The sequence below is a fragment of the Hippocampus guttulatus genome, chromosome 14, assembly GCF_054856545.1.
Source record: "Hippocampus guttulatus isolate MCC_2025c chromosome 14, RoL_Hgut_1.0, whole genome shotgun sequence".
NCBI classification, from domain to species: domain Eukaryota; kingdom Metazoa; phylum Chordata; class Actinopteri; order Syngnathiformes; family Syngnathidae; genus Hippocampus; species Hippocampus guttulatus.
In genome coordinates, this window is record NC_141274.1 from 1,285,312 (window position 1) to 1,303,565 (window position 18,254).

The window sequence follows — 18,254 nt, forward strand, 5'->3', positions numbered from 1 at the left end:
TTTTTGTGTCAGGGTTAGTGTTAAACAAGAGTCTTATCACTGAGGTCCAACATTCCTTTTGGCAGTGTCATTGTTTGGATGGTGTTCTGACATGCTTTTGTGGCCTTCTGTTTGCTACCTCAGACAAAATGCCACCTCCTTTTTTCCCCTCATTTTCTCCATGAGATGAAATGTTCGAACTGAGATATTTTGGTCACATTTCTTTTGTTTACTCCGAAGAGAGTTTTGTTTGATTCTCAGGGAATCAGTAGAGAGGAAGTGTAACGGGACCCCCATTGCTGTTTATAGCCCCCGTTTCCTGCTTGGACTTAATGGAATAACCGAAAGTTGTTCCACAGCTGAATCCCACTGGCCTTGACCCAGGCGTCGTATCATGCGGTGGGGCTATGTGAACTGTATGTTCTACAGCCCCTCAAGGCCGACCATCGCTCTTCCGCTTTGGTTGGAACATCTAAAACAGAGCGGGCCTTCGATAGTTTGGAAGGTCAGCCGGGAGATTGACATTCTTTGGCACATAGTGGCTGAATATTTACCCGTATGTGGCTTTTCCAATAAATAAATATAGATTTAGATATAGACAGATAGATAGATCGATCGATCTAATTAAATATCCTCACCGTATGTTAAAATGCGTTAGCCCTCACAAACGGCAAGGAAAGAAATTGGGCTAATGTCCCATCCTGCCCAAAAATTCAGAGGCCATTTCTCAATATCAAAATGCAGACTGCGGACTCATGAACTCACCATTCTACATTTCAAGGCCAATGTTCCTGGGAATCAAATGTTGCTCTTGAAAACGGATATACTCGATTAAAGATGCTCTATTGCAGTGGTGCGCAAACTACGGCCCGCGGGCCGGATCCTTGTAATGACAGGCGTTTCGACACCAGGTAGCGCAGTGACTTGAAGTTGCAGAGCACAGGGAAAGAGGGGGGAGAGGAAGAGAGTGGAGGAGAGACAGTGGGAGAGATCTTATTTACCACCCACGGACCTCTGTCAAATGGAAATTCACGAACCCAGGAAAAAAAACGAATGCATTACACTTTCTACTACTATATTACATTAATGATCGAGTCACAACAGCGGAAGCTCCGGTACCTGGAAGCCATACGGAAGCCCGCAGTAGCACCAACTCAAGTAACTACCGCTCGATACAACGGAATAACTGTGTCCACGCCGCTATTTTCTATCATTGGATCCAAAACAGCGACATGCAAGCTTTTATCATATTAATTTTGGGGCACATATATTGTTCTAAAATCTGTGTTATCGTACAGCCTGACATCATGACGGGCGCAGATGTAGAGGAATGACTCCCTGGAGACATGGTAGTTTTGCACAAACTGTTGAGCGGTGAACGCTGGCACAATTGTGTCCCATCAGAAGAGCCACTTCGGCTGTGCCCAGATAGCGGTCTTGGGTAAACATTGACATAAGCAGTGACATTTAGATACTTTACAACAACGTCATGATGTACTGTAGCTACTACTTGGCTCATTGCTGGTGGAAAACACGTCCTTTGTAAGAACCTGTTAAGCACCAACTAAATACGGCACTGGACCTTTTGGGGGGGGGGGGGGTGGAACATGGGTAACAGAGCTCATTACTTTTGAGTAAGTTACCTGTCTTGTGCAAGTGTGATTCAAATAAAGAAGTTTAGGATAACCAGATTGTTAGTTAACTGACCAGTCAATTTCACCTACAAAGACAGGCAGTAGTTTAGTTTAAAAAAAAAAAGGAGTGAACCTATGAAGCCATGTCGTTGAATGCGACGCAGTGGAAAATATTTGCCGGGCCACCAAGGGAAAAAAAAGTTGGACTCACCTGCACAACCAGTCCAAAAACGTTTTTTAAAATTTTTTAATCATAAATATTGACGCAATAGTGGCAATTATTTTCCAAGGTGATCGGTGAGGAGAAATCACTTGACTGGATCATCGCTCACGATAACCGTTTAAAGGGAGCTGGCAATTGGGCCTTTGCTAAAATCGAGGAAAAATGATGAATACATTCTCAAAATTGGCTAGTATATGTGTACCCTGCTTTGAACTTTGGAGATACCGATGTGCAAACGTTTTCCCATATTCCGCCTTACATGAGTAGGAAAGTGAGGAATAATCACTCATATATCAAAATGAATCAAAGCAATGCTTTTGAAGATTGGTCCCGTGCTGATAAATTCCAGCCTCTGTCTAAAAGGTTGAGGGGTCAGCTGAAATGATAAAAGGCCATAAAATGCCAGCACCCCAGTGAGCCATCAGATAGCACATCCATCCACCCATCCATTTTCCAAACCGCTTGATCCTCACTAGGGTCGCGGGGGGCGCTGGAGCCTCAGATAGCACATGTGACGTGTAAATAATAAAGAGCCCTCTACTTTTCAGTTGCAAAGATTTGGGAAGCATCGGTTATTTACAGAGCGACATTTGTTCATGTTGGGACTGATTGGTCCTCGGCGAATAGCCTTGGCTGTGCCCGTTGAGAGTGTTGCTCAGGGCTGAGTTCACACCGTTTCTAATGGCGGCGTTTTTGCATGTGCTCCTCCTCTCAGAGGAGGACCGTGGCCATAAAAGTGCTTCGTTCAGCAGTCTGACGCTATTCTCAAGACGACTGGCTTGTTTTCAGGTTTTGGTTTGCCTGATGGGAGGAACTCGAGTAAATACTCCACTGGAAGAATGATGACACTGTACAACGCTGTGCCCATTCTGTCACCTAATATTTTGTGGCTGCAATGTCCTGCCTGACATTTGCGCTTTTGAGGCGAGGAACGACACGCATTGAACTATTTTTCCCAGTGGTGCAAGAATACGTGGCACAAGAATGCACAGTTACCGCCATCTTATCTGTGTTTCAGTTGATTTTTCTTACACTGTATGTATGGCAGGCGGCACGCTGGACAACCGGTTAGCACGCCGGCCTCACAGTGCAGAGGTGCAGGGTTCGATTTCGGCTACAGCCTTCTTCTATGTGTGCCCTGCGGTTGGCTGGCAACCAGTTCAGGGTGTCTCCCCGCCTACTGCCCGAAGACAGCTGGGACAGGCTCCAGTACGCCCTCGATCCTTGTGAGGAAAAGCGGATCAGAAAATGGATGGATGGATCGATGGCCTTGAAATGTTTTTAATACAAATATTTCCTGCAATTTTGACTTTAGATCAGGGTTGTCAAACACATGCCCCGCGGGCCGGAACCGGCCCCCATGGAGGTTCGATCAGGCCCTCAGGATCATATAAAAGTGAAAAAATGCATAAAAGACACGGAATTGTTTAGTTTTCTTTCAGAGTAGAAGACAACATTGTTTTGATCAGAGAAGAAGACAACAGCAGTCTCAGTCTGTCACTGAGACAGACCCAACACAACAGTCGCTATCAAGGACATGTGAATACTTTCTCCTTTACACATTTAATAGCACTCTCCTTAGTTTCTGAGGTGTAGGCACGGATTAAATTGAGATTTTATATGCACATGTGTAAATGGTTTGAACATTCCTTTCTTTATAAATCTCTTTTAATCTTAAAATGTATGACTATATTTTTCAATCCCAATTACTTGTTATAGTTTTCTGCCTTTGTACAATCAGTGGAAACAGTTGCAATGCATATATGTGAATGATAAAAGTAAATTGCACATTTGTCTAAGGAAATCCAAGTGCTTCATGAAATGTTTTGTAAAAGATATGTTCATTAAATTTCAACATTTTCCTAATGTTGTTGTGCTTCTTGAGACCAGAACAAAGGAAATACATATTATTTTGGTTATTTTCTAGCAGAGTATGGTATAATTTTAATGGTCCGGCCCACTTGACATCTACTGAGGCCGTATGTGGCCCACAATGTGAAATGAGTTTGACACCCCTACTTTAGATCAACGTACAGTATAGCGTTAGTTCGTGATAGACTAATTTGCAGTTAGGTCAGGGTAGAAACGGACTGCTGTCAAAATTCAAGGTCCCTTTTGTGTCAAAAAAGAATCAATTAAACGAAACATTCGCCGCTCTTTTCAAGAGGGAATTCAGTCTTATTTAGTCTGCTGTCTAAATATGTAAAGCCATCGACGGTAAGCTGAGGAACCACACAGACCTTTGCTATTGCAGAAGTCTTCCGGCCAGCATTATTCTGCTGAATACAGTGGACACCCGCTATTGGTGCGGGATTAGCAAATAGCGAAAATCCTGACACCCAGCAAAATGCATGGGGGGTAGTAAGGGGGTGTTCTAAATGAAAACATTCTTCAAAAAACAAAAAAACAACCTCCAAAATACATTTTCCACAAAAATGGGTGCTGGCTCCCCGCAAAACTCCAAAATTCCCACCCTTCCAAAAGCACACAAAAAAATAAGGTCTTGGGAAAAAATGTATTGTTCTCTGTCTTTTAGTTTAGGTTTTTTTTTTTTTGCACTTCTCTTTTCTTCTCTCTGTCTGCCCCTTCTCCATCTATCAGACTGCATTTTCAATCTGTTACAATATAGAGGCATAACCAAACTCAAATGGCATACAGGTCCTCCATTCTGCATGACAGCTTAAAAAAAAAAGCTGCTCACCATCATCTTTCTCCGTTGTGCTTTTTCTTTGCCACTTTGTGTGGATGATGTAACTCCAGAAGGGTTCCAGTGATGCCAATGAGGAAATGTGTGATCATATCAAAGAGCAAACTTGTCTATATCGTAGAACCATTAGCTTTGGAGTGTTTTGGGTTTTTATTTATCAGCCGAACTATGAAACGAGGTTAAAAGCAAACGTTATACTCACACGACTAATGTTAACTAGTCTCTGTGAAGACACCCGCACTACTAAATTGTCACTTTTCACACATTTGGCATCAAGAGACCTCGGCCCAACAAAAAGTGCCTTTTGTTCTGTCAAGATCTGGCATGCAGTCGGGCTTTGGCCAAATACAAATTGGCCGCTAATGTAGGCCCGGGCTTATTCAAAGCCACATTCTGTCTCTTTACTCAATGCAACCATCTTCCTGTGGTCTCTCCCCGTGCCAGTAAATAGAAGCCTACTTTCCAGGGCTTGGGCACGATTACTTTGAAAAGAAAATCCTTTTGGCCGTCACGCAGCGCCTGAAATCTCACTTTTTTTTCCCCCCATATTGGGAGAGACTTTGGGTCATTGAGCGAAAAAGCCCTCGCGTGGGAAGCCCGCGGGACCTGTCCTCGTATATGAAACGAGGATTCCATGTGGAGAGGCGTAGAAGTGGATTGTTAGGGGGTTTGAAGCTCTGCTGGTGCAGATCTGCCCGGTGGACGGGTAGGCAGGCTGTTATGTAACACAAGTAGGTGGCGAGAGTAAGCTCTGTATGTGTGTGGATGTGTGAACTGTCCCCACTCGTAGGCCTCTGCCTCTGACCTGGATTGGTGTCTGGTGAGTGTACACCCCCTCAGGAGATTCACACAATGAGAACTCCGTTTAAGGTTGGGGGGTTGGGATGCTGCATTGATCTTGTGGTCAAAGACAGTCAAGCGTCTGTCGGTGGTTGAGAAATAGCTTAGTTTACTTTTCGACTGTTTTCTTGATGCTTCCGCAGAAATGTGTCCCCCAGTTGAATGTGAACCTTCTGCCTTTTGACTCCATTCAGATTTCATGTCCAAAAACGGGATCGGATCTCACTGATTTTAGTCACCCGAAGATGTTTTGGCCCGAGCTACCATTCTGACTTTTGCTCTCCTTGTTGAAAGATCCAAACAAGCTTTTCCAATTCCTTATCCGTCAAAGTATTTGCTCTGATCATTTCTAATAATACAAATGTTGCAGTTCCTTGAACAAACCACGGTTTCGAAGACAGCTGCAGACAAATAACCGAAATTGGCAAGTTGATAGTTGCCCCATAAATCTCACAATGGCACATTTGTTTCGGTGTTCAACAGCAGCAAAGATGGACATTCCATCCCTGGGATCGAACGGTCCGTCCCTCCATTCCGGAGAGTGAGAAGTTTTTTTTTAAAAAAAGGACGGATTAAGCAAGGACTGTAACGCTTTAAAAGGACGAGGCCGGACGGGGACAGAGAACGATTATTATATGAATAAAGACGGAGAGACGATGATGGAAGGGTACCCAGGTCGCGGACGGAGTATAGAGGACGCATCGGCAAAATTGGGTAAAGTGCCCATCTCTGTACAACAGCATTTTGAAATTTTTCCCGCTCGCTAGCCACTAGCTTCATGTTACTGAATTAATGATGTTGTGCTTGATACACATTCTGATTCTAATTTCAACCGATTTTTTTGTTGTTGGTGATTGTCAGAAACCACACACCAGGGAAAGGAAAACAAATCACCAAGTATGTTCTTAATGCTACTGCTGAGTATTTGAAGTAGAAGTAGTAGAAGAAGTAGAAGAAGCTATGCGAGCCGTTAGCTTATCCGGTAATATACATAAAAGGTAACGTTTTAGAGACCTACAAGAATTGGGCCTTTGCTGACATTACTTGGAAGAAAGGGGAATACTCAAAGTTGGCCCAATTATTCTGCGGTCCGAAGCTCGCAAAGGGCGCCATCTAAGATTCGAAGTCAGAACCTTACATCTGTGTGTGAGACCTGCTACCCACTACCTCAGTTAAATTTTACACCATGCATGTGAGTCATTTTTGTTTTGCTGTCGTGTTTTGTGTATTGTTGGAACGATTCCTTCCCACCCCCACCCCCCAATTGTGTAGCATGTCACCGTTCAACGGGCTGCCTTTTTGAGGATGTATGCAGAGCTGAGGGGTGCACTAACTCTGCCGGGATATTGAAGGGGTGCAGGCTGCAAGGCTTAAAAGCCGCTCTGTAGCGATGGGAAATCCTAAATGTTGGACAGTGTTGTATTTGGTGGCATTGCTGGGCAAACGTTGATGATTTACGGCTAGAGCATCCATCCATTTTCTTTCCTCCTTACAGTGTTCAGGGTCACGGGTGGCTGGAGCTTATCCCAGCTGACTTGAGGCCGACTGGTCGCCAGTCAATCACAGGGCACTTATAGAGACGCACAACCTTTCACGCTCACATTCGTGCCGACACTGGGCGGGAATTCAACCCATGCTGCCTACACCCAAGTCAGATGAATGACTTCACAGCAAAAATATTTTCTAAATGCTGAGTTTATCTACAGTGAATGCCACTGTTTCGGTGAAACATAATGTAGTTTTGTCAATTTGGGAAAAATGCAAATTGTGCGCAATGGCAGATATAGTTCTACATAGAAAGATTGGCCGCTTGGTTTTCTCCAAGTCGAGAGTGTTAATGCTTCTCTTCAAGACTCAACAAGGCAAAGGAAGATTAGTCATTCGTCCAACAATGGCTGCTGCAGATGAAAGTGAAACTATAAGGCGAAAAATGAAAGTCGGAGTGTCGGTGGGAAACGCCCAAGGATTCTTCCATTCATCACCTGAGATTTGACATATTTTTTGACACATGAGAAGAATGTGAACCTCCTCGCCATACGGGGGTGGTCTTCTCCCCCGATGGCATTTCAGTGATGAGTTTATGAATAATTCATTTAATATTATGAATACCATTTCATCTCGTTTACCTTCACAAGTTCTCGGTCAACAAAGGAAACCATCGGGATGCCAATTCGATTATTCAACTAATTAAAAAAAAAGAGGATGTCAAACTTGGGAATATAAATCATTGTTGTTAATTCGCTGCCTTATTCGTATGCACATTTAAAAACATTTTGTGATATTTCGGAATAATGAGTGCGATAAGTGCCGGAGGTTTTATAACTATGCATATTTTTGTCAAATGTTTTTATGTGCGCTGACCTGAGTTTCTCTCTTTTGATTTCTCCCACATGAACTCTGCTGCCTTTGCCCCATTTTGATGAATTGCCATCATCATCTCGCCACTGCAGGTAAGCCTGACACACACGCGGCTTTATTAACCTGCAGGCAGCGGACGCATTTTTTCAGTCAAAAAGCTGTGTAGGTTTTAGCACGAGGTTCCCTCCACGGTTCAATGGCCCCGCCGTGCCGCGGCTTCCTTCTGCTCGCCGCATCCTCGAGCTGACAAGTCCCGACTTCCTGCCCTCTCGCCATCGGTGCCTCTAATAGCCAGCTGTTACGCAGTATTACAAACGTCATTGTGCGTGATTCTATGCTCTGTGTGCTGCGGCCACGTACAGCCAAATGAAACAGTTTCTACGTTCGTTGTCCCACAGTAGTACTTTCAAGTGCGACATTTTGTGATGCTGGGGCAAACTTTCGAAGACGTTTCATATTGAAATTGATTGTTTGGAATAATCTGAATGCAAACTGTCACCATGATGAAACACTTATTGCCTGTTCGAGATTGCTGAACATTTCGAAGTGACATTCAAGTTGAAGCAGAAGTGAACTACCGTATTGGCCCGAATATAAGACGGCCCTGATTATAAGACAACCTCCTCTTTTTCAAGACTCAAGTTTCAAAAAATACTTTTTGAACACCAAATTAATTTTTATACAGAAAATAATTACAGTACATCTGAAACAAAAGATTATAACAATATATTTGAGAGAAAAAGCATCTTGAAGTTTACACCATAACTTCTCCTCAGCTGCCGGTTAACCTGGCCGATCTTCGATCCACTTTTCTCCAGATTGTCGCTACGTTTCTCCATTTTCTGTTATCTCTTCGATTATTTTCTTCTCTTTTCTTTCTTACCGCTATTTTGTATTCTTCTTCTTTGTGCTACCGCTATTTTTATTTTTATTCTTCGTGACAGGGGTTCGCTTTGGCCTGGGGAGTCAAGTTCAGCATTCGCTTCAATGATATCTGGCGCCATCTAGCGTCGTGAATGGGTATACCGTCTAGATCCCGAATATAAGACAACCCCCACTTTTTCAGTCTTATTTCAATGCAAAAAAACACCGTCTTATATTCGGGCCAATACGGTATTTTAACATTTATCTGTGAGGGGAGAAAAAATAAGCAAAACACCAGAAACCCAACAATTATTCTTTTTTTTAAAGAAAAGATTAGACATTTTCAAAAATATGTCCTCTTCAAATAACATTTAACATTCTTATTTGACGCCAAAGTAAAAGAAGAGGATCACTCGTCAAATACAAATCCATTATCATGGGTTGAACATGTAAATTAAATGAAAACGAGAAAGTGGGACAAAATATCAAGATTGTGATGTATCAACATGTCACTTTCTCAAAGTAATGGCCCAAGTCATATTTTGACAGTTTTAAACCTATTCCATTCAAGCCCTAAAATAATATGATCGATTAATTATGAATAACGATAACAGAATGAGCATTTGGTTTAAATTTTTTGACTCTACTTCCTCCTTTTTTTGGTGCTTATTTTTAGACGTTCTAAGTTACAAAGACATACGACATATCGTACATGGTTTGCTTCTAGTATATTTATTGGACAATCACTGTATTGTGATATTATCAGTTCGGCATTGCGAGAAAAAAATATCACCATGATTATCACATTTACAACCAAACTTCAAGCCAAGGTACCCGACTGTATTGCCAATGCTTTTCCACTTGTGGATTATAATAACAAGGAGTAATAATGTAAATTATAAAGTGCTCTGGAGCATGGGGAACACACACTTTTTACAGCTTCCGGAGAGTATCCCAAATTATGGATGTCATCCTTACAGCCTACCCTCCCTGTCACTTGTAATGCAGAGCAATTTGCCCAATCGGCCCGTTCGCCTACTCGAGCTAAGTCGGCCATGTAATAATGAAATTTGTAATTGGACCCCGCTACACTGGCGGATTGTTCTGAAGAACATACTCACATTTACAAGTCCTGATTGTCGATGTCCTGTTGCCATAAAAATGTTTTCAGAGCCGAGTGGTGAGCAATTAATGCATCTGCCATAGGTATCTGATGACTGGCAACAGTTCTTCGTCTCCACGTCAATCTAAACTTTTGGGAGAAAAAAAAAACGGGTTCACTATAGGTCACCGTTGTCAACAGTCACAGCATTTCCAATTTGGTTTTAGTTCTTTCAGCAGCAGCGTTTACGGGGAAAATTGGCTCATTTACTTTAATACACATCATAATACAGATTGTCTGATCAAAGCACAGCGCGGCTCAGATGGCTTTTTAGGCGATTTTTGATACTTTTTTGTAACATCAGGTCCTGGATGGGGTGTAATTGGCACAAGGAATGAAGGCGCATCAACAACATCATCTGTTGATGGGAGCCTTTTATAATCCTGAGCTTTATTCTTTTATTCGGTCATGACTGTTGATGCCCTTTTAAAAACAAACATGGCACTATGCCATGTTGGCTTTGATCTATAGCTTCATACTTTCGGCACTAGGTGGGATCAGAAGCCGGATGAGGTAAATCTCAGGGGGCAGAGTTTTGTTTCTGTGGTACTGTAGTCTTTCACAAATCTACGCTAAAGAAGTATTTAAGTGAATAGGTACTTTGTATGTAACAATCAAATCAAAACGAGTTAAGTGTGGCAGTAAGTGCCTTTTTGTGCAGTGTGACCACATATTTTTATGCCACTGGGCAAACGGTTTCATTCCGCGTTGTTCCTTACAAGTAAATGGCATATATCAGGCACAAATCTGATTTTATCTAATCGTGTTTGGATCGGAAACATGAGTGTACGACTCAGGCTGTTTTCAGGAGGCGGTCTTGTCTCATGCAAATGAGCCTCTGCTCACCTCTCTCCTCTCTACTCCAGGGCCAATGCAGAGTACACCTTTGACAACCCCTTGTATGAAGATAAAAGAGCAAGACAGTGGAACATCATTTGCTATTTTCATTCACGGAGGCAGCACTTCATCAGCCAGCTGCCTAAATGCATTTGTGAGAGAGTAGCCGATTGGTGCTTTTGGCACACATAGCAGTTACATCACCAACATTGTGATGTCACAATCGACTCACAATTTTGGTGATGTAACAGTTGACAACATTCCAAATGACACACGTCTAGGGAATGAGGCTGCTCACACAAAATTTACTTGGCTTTTTAATTTCACACTTGACTCGACAATCCCCAACTATTTACAAACAAGCCATTAAGAAGCCAATTTTATGTAACATGTGACTTTTGAATCTTACAAAAGGCTAGTCAGCAACATGTGTACAGTGTTCTAATCAGGTTTGCGTATTATTTTTGATTATATACTGTATGTATTAAAAAAACAGTGACACATTTAGTGATCAAAGTGAAATTCAGACTTCAAAAATTTGGCTTTCATAAACTCTGTCACTATTGAAAAAAAGACAATCTCGCCACTGAAGCCTTATTCCACACAAGGTCTCGGATTGCATTCCTCCTGTGCCACACAGCAGAACCTTGGCTGGAGCATCCCCTTGAATGATTTCCAAAGCCTTGAGAAAATAGTGCAACTCTTTCCATGCTAGGTCATTAGCTTTGAAAGCATCACTGTGAAATTCGCTGTGATGTGCGTTCTTTCTGCCAGTCCTTCGTTGGCTCCTGCTCATTCCGTAACCCAGTCAATGCGTCCTTTTCTTCCTCATTCTCTATTACAGCCAGCATTTATATAATATAAATACATATACACACACACACACACACACACACACACACACACACACACACACACACACACACACACACACACACACACATATGCAGGCTGTCGTGTACCTCTCAGCCCCACAGACTGCAATGATATTGTCCCACATTGCAACACTACAAATGCCCGTGAGAACAGAAACACTCAGTTGGCATTCGGTCTAAGCCAAGCATTCGATTAGTTGGACTATATTTCCCATGATTCTTAGACACAGAAGGAGGAAGTCGCTCGTTTCGGAATAATGAAAACATGTACACCTGTTTGGGATTAGTTCGGCTGAGCGTGAAAGTAAATAGGAAGGAATTTGAATTCAAAACAATTGTTAACAACAAAAGTATAAGGCTCAGTGTCAATTTGTGAGTAAATCAAAAGAAGGAAGTTCGACTTATGACCTGAAAAATCTTAGCAGAATGTCATCATGCTACAAAAGTTGGAATCATGAAGTGAATTGAGATGAACAGATACTCTTTGGAGAGTGACAACTTGGACCTCTTGAATTGAGGGTGATCGGACTCTTCTGCATGTGACTGCATGCGTCATGTTTGCAGACACAGTCATGGTTGTGAATACACAGCTAAACACATAGCATAAAATAGGCGAGCATCCAGTCTTTGCATTGGCTGGCACTTCATAGGAGGAGATGGGAGATGACTAAGCCACCGGATGTGTAGTCAGGAAGCAGTCATCACTCTCCTTCTAATCTCTCTGCTCATCCCGCCGTTTTCTACCATCTGGAGAGGATGCCAGGGTCTGGCCCGGTGGCAGAATGAAACTCTCAGGCTTGGTGCGGTGCCAGGCTCGGGCAAGAGGAGGAAAATCCTGGAGGACAGGGGGGAAAAAAGTGCCTTTTTGCAGTTCACGCTTGTCTGTCCTGTGACCTGGCACGGTGGGGTTGGATGTGGGCCGTTGTGTTGACGTAGGTCACCCGTGCCTCTCAACAAGACAACATCCAGCTCATTTGGCACCCAAAACATGGCCGTGAGAACAAATCTCCTGAGCTTGGATTAGTCACAGGCTGCGGGGAAGCATCAGTTAAGAGGCCTTGCAAGCAACCAAAGTCATTTCTTTTGTTTGGAAAGGAGCGTAATGCCCCTTTTGCACTACTCTTTATGCTATTGGTGCTTTTAGCCTTACCTAAACCAGGCATTATGTGTAAAGATTGTGGAAATAATTGTTAACAATTCCGCAGATTGCCTTCCACCTGTCTAAAGGCAAACCAGTCAAAATGGAATCCTCAAGCTGTCAATTCATCCATCCACCCATCTATTTTCAACACTGCTTTTCCTGAGCATGGGTCGCGGGGGGTGCTGGAGCCTATCCCAGCTAACTGCTGTGGATTCATTTGCAGAAAAAAAGACGAACAGTGTCGCAGCTGAGCGAGTATATCACAAGGTGCTGCTCTAATTTTCTCAACTCAACTTTATTTAAGAATTCTAAAAACAACCACAGCTGCATACAAAGTGGAATGAAAAATCAGACAAGCATTTCACAAGAAAACAATAAATTAAACATTAAAACAGTAGACACACTGAAACACTCAAACAATGCTAAGTCGAAAGTCAAAGAATCGTTCAAAGTATTCCAAAGGGAGAGGGACTGGCAACAGAAAACGTGTCTGGTCCGCTGACCTGAGTCACTGGGCTAGCACGTAGAGGTGGAGGAGCACAATGAGGTAAGGTGGGGCAAGACCATTTGAAAATTTCAAGACAAATAAAATAATCTCAAAATGAACTCGTATGTGCAAGGAGCCAGTGAAGAGAGGCCCGAATTGGAATTATGTGCTACCTCCTCCAAGTTCCAGTTGGTAGGTCAGCTGGCTGACACCAAAATATAGTGCATGTAACATCGGCATGGATCACAGTTTCTGATTTAGGCCTTCAAGATTAATTTGGAGTTTGACAAAATTACCACTAAAAACAATTACTCTCTGAAACTATTTAGATTTAGCGCCAACTCTAGCACATAGTTAGTCAGCCAAATATGAACCACTGCTGGTCTTAATTTGGTCGAGCACTCACTCACTGAAACTTTTGAAGTGATATTATACGATGTTGGAAATAATTACAACGCACTTCCGTTATAATGTACACATTCGTTATGTCCCTCGAGCTACGTTATCATGAGATTCGACCGTATTCCAGTCTTCACTTAACCGCAGTGCTCCATTTTCTTGATACCCGCTGGGGTCAACAGGGGGGTATGAAAAATAGCAGCCTGTCGTCACTGTGACATATGAGGATGCATGGATAGATATGACAAAATAACCCATACAGTGTGCTAGTGTTAGCGTATGCTGTTTCTGTGTCTTGGCACTGTCGTATCATTCTCAGCAGTCTCCACTTAGCTGCAGTGGGCCATTTTCTTGATACCGATTGTGGCTAAAAGCCAAGGGTTAAATACAGGGGACCTTCGTCATTCGCGGATACTCTACTAGAATTGATAAATATAAACAAACATGCTGACGTTAGCATACCCAGTTGTAGCGCCTTGACCGTGAACACTGCAGTAAAAATACTCTCCTCTTAGCCACAGTTTGCCTTAGTCTCCTCTTGAATAAAATGTGTCTCCTTACCGTGGGGGAGAAGTAAACACGAGGCCTTTGTTCAATCCACGTGGTTTTTGCAGTCTTAGCGCTGTAAATTTGAAGTCGAAAAAGCTTCACCCCGAGCTGATATTGTGGACTGTCAAAAGCCTCATAAAATCAAATTTAAAGCCCGAATGGTCAATTTTCTATCCAAGATTTCTGTTTCATTCTTCTCAAGCTGTCGTGAGAGTACTAAACTAGATGTTGCCCTCTTTTCTCAAAGTAATTGAGCGCGAAAGTTGTGTTAATATCTGGCTGTGAAAATAATGAGCCCGAAGACGCACCGAGCCGGACATGTGCTCGCTCTGCACTTTGTGTAGCCTGACACCGGCATCCTCTTTATCAACAAGGCTATTCTCGGTGCTCATAATGGTGAGTGCAGCAGATGCTGTTTAGCTCTGACCCTCTTGTCGTATTGATTCAATACCATTTTGGTAATTGGTGCTATGAGGGGAAGGTAGAAAGTGAATCTTTTCTCCATGAGCAGCTTGGTTTGTGCCTATACATTGGACCCACAAAAAAATAAAGATGTTCGTGTGCTTTTGGTAAAACAGATGGAATGGAGGCTGTATGGACAAATCATTTGAGGTCACCACTCAGTCAGTTTCTCCTGCCAATGCATCTGATTATCTTCTTGCTTGTGGCTTTGCTTTCACCTCCGATGACTACATGCTGCAGCAGCAGAGACCTTTTGGAAGAATGGCCAAATAGTGTCGTTCCCCCCCCCCCCCCCCCCCCCTTAACTCATTCACTCCCAATGACGTTTTTAAACGTCTTTTCAGACTTGGTCTAGAATTGGCTGGTACTGAATGAGTTAATCACTTCACGATGAGAAGCTCATCCCCACTTGGATATATTTTCCCCTGCAGTAATGTGGGTCATAGTCAATTCCAGCGTGATTGGCAGCTCATCTGGGCCCCTGAGTTTTTATTTCATCCATTCCACATTGAAAGCCAGACCGCCAATGTTACTCAAATAAGCAGCAGCAAGAGCCCATAGCAAATGTGTCTGAGTGACATCGCAAATACAAAGTTAGCAAAGTCTGCGTAAAAAGATGAGCCAAGAGCTTCGGGGTAAGGCGACATTGGAGGACGATGATCAAACCCACGTGGGATCAAGTGAGAGAGAGAGAGACAAAATGTTGGCATTCACACAGTTGACATTTAGTCTTCAATTAACCCACCGGGCATGTTTTTGTAATGTGGGAGCAAGCATTGATTTGAACACCAATCCTCAGAACTGTGAGGCAGCTAACCGTTCTGACTACGGGGCTGCCCCATCATTGACATACAGTATTAATTAATGTCAGCTAAAATCATCTGGGTCAAACTGTGGCCACCGTCATTTTATTGTTTTTTATTTGTTTCTCTCAGCGTGGGTCTGACTGCTTTGCTGTTCCTACAGACTCATGTTTGTCTTTCAAACAGCCTAGTTAGCTTAGTTGTAATATACGGTAGCATTTTCCCCCACTGCACTGGTTTGAGCCCAAGAAATTTTCCCAAGCTGATTGTGAAAAAGAAGCAGAGCAATTCTATTGATCTGTGTTGCTATTCCCGGTAGCTAAAATGTGAATTTTTTTCCAAACAATGGCCTTTTATGCCGAATTGTTGTTGTTGTTGTGGGTTTCAGTGTTATACAACCCGACAGCATCACATTTGGAGAGCAGAATAACGTAATTGTATTCAATGGCTGGCAAGATGTTGAGAGGTTCTGGCTTTGAATCTTGGATTGGGTCCCCACCTGTGTGTGCTTTTTGCACGTTTTCCCCAGTGCTGGCCTCCTTTCCACATTCAATAAACATGAATGTTATATTTGTTACTCTTAATTAGCTTGGAGAAAACCTTATTCACATCACAATCGGGAAAACGGTGTAGTTTGTAACCTGGATTTAAAAACATTTATACTTGGGGCTGACTTCTCTTGTTCAATTCCTTTCATTTGGATGTAGCATAACAGCTAAATGCTGCCTCACCATTTTTGCTTTGAAAGCTGGGCTCCATTAATTGACCCAGATCTGGACACCCCAGCGCTCTACTGGGTTTATATTCAATTAGCATGTCCTTAATGCATTAAGGACCCAAACTACTCTGTGATTTATGTCCAGAAGCAGACTTTGAATATCTCTCTATGATAGGAGAACAGTACTTAAAGGATTCTGTTTGTAATCTTTCGGACAATAAACATATAGGCGTATAGGAGCAATTTATAAATTGAATAAAATGTCTTTTATCAGCTTCAGCGACAGTGCATTGTTCCATTGTGTTCAACCACGATGGCTTCTGTGTCAGGTTGCTGTGTTAAAAAAAAAAAACCCTTGTTCTGACCTGAGAGCTAAACACGAGCTGCTTCTCTCCATATGGCTTCAGAGAGGAAATTACAAATGCACTTTACTTTTATTTGCTGCTAAATGTATCAGGAATGGACCGGAAAATTTGTGCCCATTCCGTCCATGCCTTTTGTACCGGTTCCACTCAGAGTAATAAATGCCTGGCAGGTTGCCTGAGAGAGTGTGACGGTTGTGATCCAATATGTGCAAGTATTGTTTGGTTGGAGTGGTGGATTGTGGGAAAGACAGCAATAAGGTTTGTCCTCCCGTAATGTATCGGCGGTCTCTCGACGTAAGAAGCGAGCTTTGATCTTCTTCCGCCCTCTCACTCTCCCCCTCCATTCCTCCATCTCTTCCATTCCTCCCGGCTCTCCTTTCACTGGCGCTTGGCGAGGGTGAACGTGGGCGGCTGCATGACAGCAGCGCTCTGTTGCATGAACAGACGAGGAATAAAGCAACACAACAGCCATGAAAACACGGGCAGGCTGGATTGAGATGTTCCTCGGTAGTTTCCGAGCATGTGCTGGTGGTCGGGGTTATTGATCTATTAAAAACAAAACCAAAAAAAAAACAGTTTTGTCTTTTACGTCCACGTCCAGCAAAGTCTTTGTTTTCCATGCTGGCGTGGCTTTTCTTCTGTCTCCCTGCCGTCCCGCTGCGATTCGTGCAGCGAGGGGCTCGGCAGCGGTGACACTGATGAGCCACTGTCAGCATCCAGCCGCGCACACTCACATGTTTGTGCCCTTGTGTACGTGCCGTGTGGTTGGTAGTGTGCGTCACGCCCCTTCCTTTGACAGACGGCCGGGCGCTGATGGATGCAACAGCAGCTGTGCTCAACTAAATGCCGCTTTCCTTTCTTGTCAGCCGAAACAATAGACTTTTTTCCTCCCTCCACACTCTCCCACCTTGCTGTATTTTTCACTTCTTCTCCAATCCTAAACTACTCTCAGTCCCGTTGTTCTTCTTCGCACATCACTGGCATGGAAGCAGGAGTTCAGAACATCTTCATAGAAATTTTTTTTTTAGTTGATTACGAATTTGCTAAATTGGGTGTAAGTGATTGCTTCATCAGCAATAGTAGAAGCAAATGGAGTGCACTATTTGCAATTAAGTCTCATCTGGGGCAGCATTATTTGTACTTTGTAAGACGGAAACAGGAGTTGAGCATATTTAGAGAGGTGAATCGATTGAGTTTTAATTTTAGTTTCACGGGAATTTAGTCAGATGCCAGTCCTTGACATGAAAAGGTTTTTGGCACAATTTTGGTATGTTTTTTTTTCCCCTCAGATGGAGCGGCTTTAGACAAAGTGCAAGGAATTATGAGCCATTGGAAATAGCTGTGTTAGCGCAAAACCTTCAAGCTTCTGATTGAGAACGACCAAGCAAACTATGGAATCACTAAAAGAACATCAAAACTTGACGTGGGTTGCAGAGATGTACTTTAAATGGTGGCAGGTTTGAGCTGGCTACCATTTAGCATGAGTTTAAATGTGATTCATTCTGAATACAACTCCATTCCGGTTTTTATTTTTTACTTCTCTCAACAATCGAGTTGCACACCTTTCCACAGTTATGGTGGAAAATGGAAAACGTTTTGAAGTGATATTGTTCTCTTTTTTTACATCACAAAAACCTAGCATTCAAACAAAACTGTGTCAGCTTTTTATATGCACTGTGGCTAGATTGCAGTGCATTGTTCCTTCAATTTACTATTGAAAGCTATAGGAAATGGGGGCTCGATCACATAGTGGGAAATGACAGTAAATTATTGTTTGAGTGCTCCTCTAAAACGCTGCGTGCAAAGTGTCTCGTGTCAGAGTGTCTGTTACACGTTTCATTCCAACAAATG

At 42.9% G+C, this 18,254-nt stretch overlaps 1 long non-coding RNA gene across 2 annotated transcripts in view; it reads right to left on the reverse strand.

Moving 5' to 3' along the window:
• Positions 1–18,254, reverse strand: part of LOC147194409 (uncharacterized) — a 52,455-nt gene that overhangs the window by 12,207 nt on the left and 21,994 nt on the right. Inside the window, exon 2 of one of the 2 annotated variants that reach the window (XR_015102937.1) lies at positions 9,727–9,857. This is a non-coding gene — a long non-coding RNA (uncharacterized LOC147194409). Of the gene's footprint in view, positions 1–9,321; positions 9,858–18,254 lie in introns of those variants that run through there. The other variant, XR_015102936.1, reaches the window with a different exon arrangement.